General features: G+C 38.0%; 1 protein-coding gene across 1 annotated transcript in view; it reads right to left on the minus strand.

The window, feature by feature from the left end:
• Window positions 1–10,063, minus strand: part of ZFR (zinc finger RNA binding protein) — a 104,428-nt gene that overhangs the window by 93,583 nt on the left and 782 nt on the right. The gene's annotated exons all lie outside the window — the stretch shown is intronic.

Below are 10,063 nucleotides of genomic sequence, written 5' to 3' on the forward strand. Positions count from 1 at the left end.
AGAATAGTGCAACAATGAATGAGTGGAAGCCCAAAATCTCTGTAAATGTTTATGAAAATTAATAAAATATAATTATAGGAAAAAAAACAAAAAACAAAAACTAAGGTCCAGGAGCAAGAAATCAAAAATAACTAGATAATTTTTTTAAAAACCCACACAAAACTTTCAAAAATGAATATTGTTTTTCTGGGTACTACAGACTCAATTTTGACTCCCAGTAATTGCACATGATAGAGTAGAAATGCTTCATGGGGTTTTCTTGGCTGTGATTTGTATGTAAGCAGATCACTATGTTTTTTTTTGAGTAGTTTTCGCCTAGAAGCTCAAATTGTCAATTTTCTGGTTACCAGCCAGCTACTTAACTAACCACTGTGCTACTAGGGCTCCTTCAGAAATGAAATATAGTACATAAAATACTAGTTCAAAAAGGTATTTCTAAATAACTGATTAGAAACAGTTGGCAAAAAACCAATTAGAAAACATGTGTAAAAAAGAATTATCATAAGAACACAGCGATGGAGCATTAGAATTTAAAGGAAAATGAGAGAACTAAAGTAACTTTTATATATCTAATTGGAGTTCCAGAACAGAAAAAGAATAGGAGAGAAAATCCATATAAAGATTAAGTCTGAGGTATCCTAGAAAAAGAATTATCTTTAGGTTCTGGTATCTCCAGCAAGGTTAAACAACTAGGAATTCACATTAAGACTCACCTAATGTAAAACTATAAACACCAAAGAAAAAGAGATCTTACAAAAAGCTAGAGAGGCACGGGGTGTGGGAAGTCCTAAGTGACAATTTCTTAAGGAGGAGGGTGAATTAAAGATATTTTGAGATACACTGCTATTAAGGAACACACAGTAGAACAAATTCTAGACTACTAGGAAGAATAAAGTTCACCTCAGAATTATTAAAAAATAACATGGTCCATATCAAGGCAAATTTATGTAAGCAACGACTAGAAGAAAGTTTGAATCCACCAGCTGTTCTGAGGGAAAAAGATGGACACTCTCCTGTACAGCTTACTGCCTCTGAAAACCCTCAAGGGTCTGCTATTAAGGGTCTGCTATTATGGGTCTGGTCCGACTCAACAGTACACAACAATAACTGGTCACAGGTTTAAGAATATTTAAAACACGGTATAAAAGCACAAAAATCAGAAAGGGATAAATAAATACAGTCTGGTTAAAAAATAACGAAAAATAGTCATCACTTCAGGACTATATGTATGCTCAAAAGTTTTGCTTCTTTTTTAAAAACAAATTTACCATGAATAGCCCCAAAGTTTTGGATTTTGTAAATGTGGATAAAGGATAACAGAAATGCAACATGTTTTGTAAACGCCAAGAAATGCTTTGAATATAAAGGTAAAAAATCTGATATTCTGAAAGAAATGCATAGCTAATGACGGGACTTTAAGCAGAAGAGTGCTGTTAAAGAAATTTTACATTTTAGTAAGACCAGTCTCTCTAGAAAGACAAGGAGCTCTATAATGGCTCAGCTGTGCTAAACTCAAAGGTCAGTGGTTCTACAGGAATCACATCAACTACAGGAAAAAATGATCCATGGAACTGCTTCCAAAAAGACTGCGCTCTAGGAAATCCTATAAGGCAGTTGTTACACAGGGCCTGTCTGGGTCAGAACAGACTCAACAGAACATAAGAGTATTTTGATCACAGTGAATAATGACTAGGGGATAGGCAAAACTGGGGGAATCAAGAAGACGCTGTAAAGCCATTTTTAGGGGATAGGCAAGACTGGGGGATCAAGAAGACGCTGTAAAGCCATTTTCATGTTTCACAGCAATTTTTGCTCTCCTTTGTATGGTTATCATTTAAAAGGCTTTTGTTATTTACTTCCTATTTAAAAGTGTTTAACACTTCAAATCTATTTTCAAGACATTCTTTGTTGATGTAATACCTACTGTGAAACTCATGAAATAAATGAGTTTATCGTTCCCTCAAATAAAAAGAATCTTAAAAATTTACTTTTATAGGCAAAACTGTGTTGCTACTGTTTGCCACTGAGCCCACTCTGTAACACAGGTAGTTGTGTTGCTAACACAAAGGCTCTCTGAAGGTTCAAATCCACCAGCAGCTACATGGGAGAGAATGATGGGCAGTCTTCCTGTGTTATTTACTACGCAATTCAATGCTGTCAATGACTCAGTGAGTCAAAACCAGAGCTGCCCCTCCAGTGGGTTTTCAGAGGCAGTAAAACTTCACAAGAAGATGGCCCGTATTTCTCTCAGGAGCCAGTGGTGCATGTAAACTGCCTGCCTTTGAGTTGGCAGTACAACTCTCTTTCCTAGGCAACCAGAGGAGCCTTGTTATTTACAGCTTCTGAAAACCTGCTGGAGGGTCTGCTAGGCCTTTGTTCTGATTCAAGTTAAGTGAAGCTGAAACTGTAACAGAAGCAGGATGATTCAAACTGCTGAAGACATGCAGTCTTTTGGTTATCAGAGCACTGAGCAACAGCTATGTTACCTGAGCTGCACAACACAGGGGGAGTCCTAAAAGAAACTTTGCTGTTATATGCAATGGAGTTTTTATGTAACAAAAATGTATCAATATTTACTTCATAAATTTTAACAAATGAATCAGTAAAACTATTAACAAGAAAAACCAAGGCGAGAGAAGAAAAGACATGCATCTTCGGTTCAAATTTTTTAAACCAAAACTTACTCTTAAAATAGACTAATCAGATTGTACAGTTAGCTTTTCTGGAGTTCCAGAAGCTGAAAATTTTACTTTTTCCTCTAAATTTCCCATTAAAATGATACCAAGAATTTGATAACTATAGCAAATCCTTACTCAGCCTCTTTAAAGCCCCGATACTGCTGACTTCTCCACTGTTTTTATGACACTACATTCTTCTGGCTCTGACAAACTATTGTTTCTCTGGCTCTGCCTTTAATACAGGTTCTCCAAATTTTTAACTATGACTCTATTCATCCTCTTTTCATTTAAAAAAATGTTTACAAAGTGCATGGTGATGTATGCCAGGCACTGCATATTCTCTGCTGTGTATCATCAACTCAATCTTCAAAACAGTGCACAATGACAGGTCTCCTCAGATACTGAGAATGTTTATATTTTGGTTAAATCTGAGAGCTAGTTATACAGAGCTGTGTTCAATTTATTGCATTTCATCACATACATTACTTTTGGATTTTATATTTTTAAGATTCCCTATTTGCAACTAAAAAAGTCAGTATTTGCAGCGCTTTCATGTCAACTGTGGACATGAGCAGGCTGGGAAAAAATCTCAAGTCATCTGAGACACATGAAATTCTCAGCTGAAATGGAACAAAACTACAATCTGCCTTCTTGTTTTAGCTCTCAACTGTGAACAACTGTCTTTGGTGATCTGTTTAGTATCAGGTCTTTCACATATTTGTGCATTTTGCTAATTTCACTGTTTAACAGACATGTTTTTCTCATGCATACATTAGAGTGCTGCTACCTGCAGTACTAATGAAGCAATGATATGTATAAAGCATCCTTAAAAAAAGATATCTAATTCAAGGTTCTCTTATCAGCTCAAGATGATGTTTTGAGGCGAGCTCTGGTGGCCTACTGGCAAGAAGTTGCACTGCAATCTCAGAGGTGCACGGTTCCAATCCACCAGATGCTCTGCTGGAGGAGGAACAATCTCCTCCCGTACCAGTCAGATCTGATTTGATGGTACACACAAAAAATAATGAAATAAAATTTTAAAAAAAGAGCACAAAAAAAAGATGATGTTTTGAGCAAACATCCATAAAAACCTGAGTCTCCTGTAGGAACAAATGATTCAGTATTAGCTGATTCAATGTTTGCAACAACTTTACAGAAAAAAAGTTCTCTCAAAACTTCAGTTTTATGAGTTTATCAACTATCTCAGGTTTATAAATGAAATTAAAGCACTAAGAATACATTTGTACAAGAATAGTGATGGAACCATAATTTAAAACATCCAGTTTCAATCACATGCAAGTGACACTTTTTGTCTAAAATGACCTTCCCTCCATTTTCAAAATGCAAGATCACAACTGTTTACCTCAATCCTCAATCTCTCATTTTGATATTTTGTTAACAATCAAGTTATAACCATTACATTATCACTGTATAGTTAAAATGCCCTAAGAACAGTACTTCGAACAATAAGTCTAATCCTATATCCTGGGAGGAGAAGTAGCTCTAAGGACAACTCATAGCAGGTGCACTCTTTATTTTAAATCAGATTAAAGGGGCCACAGTGACATAGTGCATTATGCGTTGGACTGCTAACCAAAAAATTGGCAGTTCAAATCTACTAGCTACCCTGGCATGAGAAGAGACAGGTAGTCTTCATTGGTAAATCAAATAAAAGGAGCGCGGGTGAACCAGAGGTAAGGAATTTCACTGCCAACCTGAAGGCAGGCAGTTCGAATCCACTAGCTGCCCCTCTGGAGAAAGATGGGTAATCTTCTTTTGTAAAATTTAAAGCCTCTGAAAAACTGCAGAGTCAGTTTTGAATTGGTTCCTACTCGCCGGCACAAAACAATAAATCCATCATGAGGGGGAACCAACTCCAATAGTAGTTTTGGCTTTATAATTCTATTGTTAATTACTTCACTTCGAAATCAAGAATTGTGTTGTAATTAGTCCGATAATCTATTTCTCTGAAGAACAATTTGATTGATCTAATGTGTACCCTTCTTCCTTTCTTTGGGGTACAAGTACCTCTATTTTAACAGTAAAACAATCTAATTCAACTTCCAATGATAAAAAAAAGTCTAGCTCTGGGATCTTTATTCTAATTTTAGTCATCTATTTGTCCTTCCTTCAATACTACATTTCCCCATTAATACAATTTTGATATCTGATAATATAGACTCATAACATTTCTCAGACTCTCATAACTATTTTTGACACTGTCTTCACTTGTAAACATCAGAATCTTTATTAAGTTATTCCTTAAACTTCGCTGAAACTTTTTATTGGTATCACAGTAAATAGATTACCTATGACAGAATCAATAACTTAATGATACTAACTTACCATTACATGCACAGTCCATCTTTATCTATTTTAAGACCCCCCCCCCCATTTTAAGGCTTTTATAGTCAATTGTAAAGCTATGCATCCAAGACCTAGACAATGAATAAGGATGACAGAAAAAGAATTGATGCCTTTGAGCTGTGATATTGGAGAAGAGCACTGAAAATCCCATGGGCAGCCAGGAGACATTACGAACAGAGATATATTGGAGATGGTGCAGCCAGAGTGGTCTCTGGAGGCAAGAATGATGAAGCCTCACCTCACAAACTTTGGTCATATTGCTAGGAGGCGCTATTCCTTGGAGAAGGACGCAATGTTGGGAAGGGTGGAGGATTGGTGAAGGAGAGGAAGACCCTCAACCAGGTGGACTGACACAGTGCTGCAATGGGCTCTTGTGTGTGAGGAAGTGTGATGATGGTGCAGGACCGGACTAGGTTCAGATCTTTTGTTCATAGGGTCACTTAGGAGGAGTTGTACTCGATGGCACCTAACAACAACAACAACAACAGTCAACTGTAGTTTTTCCATAAGATTTTTTTTTCACATCTTACTAGGTTTTAGTCCTAGTTACATAATATGCTTTGGGTTGTTGCTGTGTATCAAATCAGAATGGACTCATAGCTGACCCTCTAGTGGGTTTTTAGAGGTGGTAAACTGCACAGGAAATGGCCTACTTTTCTCTCATGGAGCTAGTGTATTTGAACCATGTGCCGATGGGTTTGCAGTGCAAGTGCTTACTATTAGGTTACCAGAGTTCCCTAAAGTGTTTCGTGGCTACATATCATTATAAAAAAATCTAATTAAATAATGCTGAAACATGAATGGTATAGAATTTTGCTAGATGTCAGATGCAGAAAATGTGATAATATTTTTCAAATCACCAGACTGACTCCAAGTTTTTCCTTCCTTCTCTAGAAAGCTGGAATTTAAAATGAGGTGTAGCAATTAATAGTCAAAAATCTACTTTTCATAAAACTACCAACCATACAACAGTATAAGGACAGCAGTTGCCCAGGGGTAAAGCACAGAAGGCAGAAAGGGATAGGAAAAAAGATTTTAAATGAAAAAGTAGGACGAGTACTGCTACAATGTGATGACTGTGACAGTTTCACACAACCTAACGACAATGAACTGTTGAATAAAAGTCCACTTTCCCTGTAAACTTTCCCTCTAAGCACAATGTTGTTGCCTGGTGCCATCAAGTTGAATACAACTCACAGAGATCCTATGAACAACTGGTCTGAATCCTGCCCTATCCTATTCCATTCTCATCATCTCTGACACACTTGGGCCCATTGCTGCAGTTACTGTTTCAATCCATCTTGGTGAGGTTCTTCCTGTCTTTTGCTTCCATCTTTCAAAACATGATCTCCCTCTCTAAGGAACAGCTTCTTTTAGCAACATGCCCAAAGTTATGTGCGACACGGAGTTAAAAAGGAAAATCTACTTTAAAATAACATTTTTAACTATGAGATTCCATTTAGTAAGTGTAAAACAAAAATTAACCAAGAAATTACTTTAAAATCTTTGTACAGCAGTATCATTAACATCTGTATTGGAAACTAGCACTGGTGGAATTCATACTGAAAACTGCCAGTAGGCTAGGAAGTTTTAGAACAAATCTTCACCATCAAGTCAGTTAGGTAAGAGTCTCAAAGAGACTTGGTCAAAGTGACCTGAGATATAACCTCAAATTTAAATCTCAAGATCGATTCGATCTAAATTTTCATTCTCATTGTAGTATACCAAAAAGCACTTTACAAAAGCAGCCAGGCATAAACATTAAACATCCTATTCTAGCAATGTTGGTTGTTGCATCACTCATAGCTGACCCTCTGGAGGGTCTTCAGAGGCAATAAATCGCATGGGAAGAAACTGCCTGTCTTTCTCTTGTAGAGCAACGGGGAATTTGATCCACCAGCCTTTGGGTTGGCAGCACAGATCCTTACTAGGCCACCGGAGCTTCATATTAGCGCAGACATACTATAACTCATATGAGAAAATATCCTCAGTATAACTAATAATCCTTTTAGGGAAGAAAGTACATTATCTCAAACTCATGTATGCAATATTCCCTCTGAAGTCTCTGATCCAACAACAAAAGATCTGACATAATTAGCAGTTGAAGTATTTTTTGTTAGCGCCAGTAAATTTCCATCACCATGGTTTCAAAAACCTGTTTACCTGCTCTTTTCACCTTCTCAGTGATTAGTCCTTTTCAATCTTATTACCTCTATTCTTTACTTCAGAAGTTTTCTTAGCACCACACTGAAATAAAGTGAAAAATAAAGAAGAAACTCCACTGGCTAATTAGCCCACCCTTGTTAAATAATTATTAGTCCAGTCAGGTTATCTTAATCATGTGAAGAGACATTCTTTTAGGAACAGTTATCTCAAAGGCATCACAAGAATCATTACACACACAGTAACTTAACTATTACTATTGTCTAGATAATGAAAAGCTCTGGTAGTAGTGGCAAAGACTGAGCTGTGAACCTTTAAAAGGTCTGAGGTTTAATTCCTTCAGGTGTTCTGGGGGAGAAAGTCTCCAATCATAGCCTTGGAAAACCAACTGAGGATTGCCAAGAGTCTGAGAGTCCGTCCACACAAGGTCAGTGGGTCTGGTTTTTGTCCAAACAGCCAAATCTACTAAAAGTGAGCACTTATTGGTAATTTAAAAAAAAAAAAAAGAAAAGAAAAAGAAAAACAAACTTGTTGCACCCGACAGGCTGAGTCTCTCTGGTTGTTCAAATCCACAAGCAGCCAGCAACACTGAACGAAAGATGGGTAATCTCTCAGTGATTTGTAGCTTTGGAAATCTAATAGAGGGTTAACTATGAGTCAATTAGGACTCAACAGCAACGAACAAGGCATTAGAAAAGGGTTGGAGTAAAAAACAGGTGCAAAGTCAGTAATCTATACAATCCTTAGGGAAGTTCTGTGGCTTAGAGTTTAAGGAGTTGTGCTACAAACCCAAAGGTTCTTATCTACCAGCTCCTCTGCAGGAGGGATGGGCACTCTGCCCCTAAGAAAATTAAGACTTTGGAAACTGCCAGAGGGTCAGCTATGAGTTGGTTTCAACTCTATGGTACTTAACAATATGCACTCAATCTTTAAAGTCTTTGAATCCAATAAAAGTAGCTTTAAATCCAATAAAAAAATAGCTTTGAAATAGTAAGTTCTGCTGAAGCATCATTTTAAATAGCCAGTTTTATTGACATAGGATAATACACAGCAACAATACATCAAGAGTTAAAAGGAAAACTAAGTATAAGCTAAAGACTTATGATATCCAAATAATCAACAATCTTTACTAGCTCTGGCAGCATAGTTTATAGGGAGATGAGATGCTAGCCTCAAGGTGGTTGGTTCAAATCCACCAGTGGCTCCATGGCTGAGAGATAGGCAATGTCCTCCCTTGTGATTCAGAACCCCAGAAAACCCTATGAACGGATCTGAACCTTGCCCTATTCTGTGACACAGTAAACCATACAATGATCTGGAATACTGTTACACTTTTACTGGAACTTTTGAGATTCAAGACCACAGAAACATTACTGCAAATCTGTAATAGTTGGGATACAATATCCACAGGCATCTATTAAAAAAAAAAAAATTAAGTAGCCTTGAATTTGGATTCCCTTCCATTATTTCTATGAGCAGTACCTCATGTAGGAAAAAAAAATTTCAAAACTGCCACAAAGAACAAGCCCAACACTTAGTAAAAAAAAAAAAACGTTGATAATCCAGCTAATCTTATCACTTAGCACACAATGAGAAAATGAATATTTTTCACTTGTGTGAAACAAGCAAAATTTCCAAGGGCTAAACAGAGCCTTTTCTAGAACACACAGTTCTTGGTAGCAGATTTTTGGCGCAGATGTTGACTAGCTATCAGCATTCTTTATGGAGATGGCCTGATTTTTTTTCTTTCCTCTCATGAAAATGATTAACAGTAACAGTGTTTCAAAGTGAATAAAACTGTTGTTTGATTAGCACAACTTGAAAGCAAAGAATTTGAAAAGCCCCAAGATTCTGCTGTACTAATTAATTTGTTTCAGTCCTTCTCTTGGAATATAAACCTCAAAACAGACTTGTACAATGTCACAAGTTTAAGGTACCCACCAATCAGTCAAACACCAATTTCACCAATAACAGGCACATTCTCTACTTCAACATCTCTTAAAATCTCTTTTCTTAGGGACTGTGCCACACATTAGCTGGCGGCTCCCCTCGCAGTTTACTAGTGCATAAAGTAATAGGATTTCCCAATCAATGACATCTTAAGAGTCCCACGAAACATGGCAACTTTGTTTCTTGGAATGACAAGTTCTTGACAGTCCAACATCTCATTTCATAGATGCCGAAAATGAAAGCCCAAATGACGACGTATGATGACACATGGCATAAAGTTAAAAGCAACAAGGGACCAGACTACGAGGCCTTTCCATTACATAATCTGCCCCCTGAAGCAAACGAGCTGAAAACACTACCTGGGTTTACCCAACAGCTAATATGCCTAAGTACACACGTATCTAACGTGCTACCCATAAAATGCGTATCACTGAAGCGTGTCCTGTATCCTTAGGGCCTGAATCGCAACAGCAACTGTCAGACTGATTCAAAGGTCCCAGCGAGAGCAGCAACTAAAAAGAAAAAGCAAGGGTTTTTTTTTTTTTTGGGGGGGGGGGAAGTGCAGGGGAGAATTTTGGGGTAAAATGCCTATTGCGCTACAGGCACTTAAGAAATGAGCGCTTCCCTCTCCAAGCAGAGAGAGGGAAGCGTGACAAGGTCTGCCTTTCAATGAATCCACGCTCGCTCGCTTTCCCTCCGGCAAAGGGAAATTCGGAGCCCAGCAGGGCTGCAGACAGGCGCTCCAAGCAGGCCGGGCGCTCGGATGTGCAGCGCCGGCAAGTTCGCACAGCATTCCCAGTTGCCTTCCAGCCCGACAACTACCCAATTCACAGGTGGTTGCTATGTTTACATGCCGACTCGGAAGGCAGGCGGCCGGGCCCCGGTGAGCGCGGGCCGGCGGAGGC

The sequence above is a fragment of the Elephantulus edwardii genome, unplaced genomic scaffold (assembly GCF_000299155.1).
Source record: "Elephantulus edwardii isolate Elephantulus edwardi_28Jun2011 unplaced genomic scaffold, EleEdw1.0 scaffold00191, whole genome shotgun sequence".
Lineage (NCBI taxonomy): Eukaryota > Metazoa > Chordata > Mammalia > Macroscelidea > Macroscelididae > Elephantulus > Elephantulus edwardii.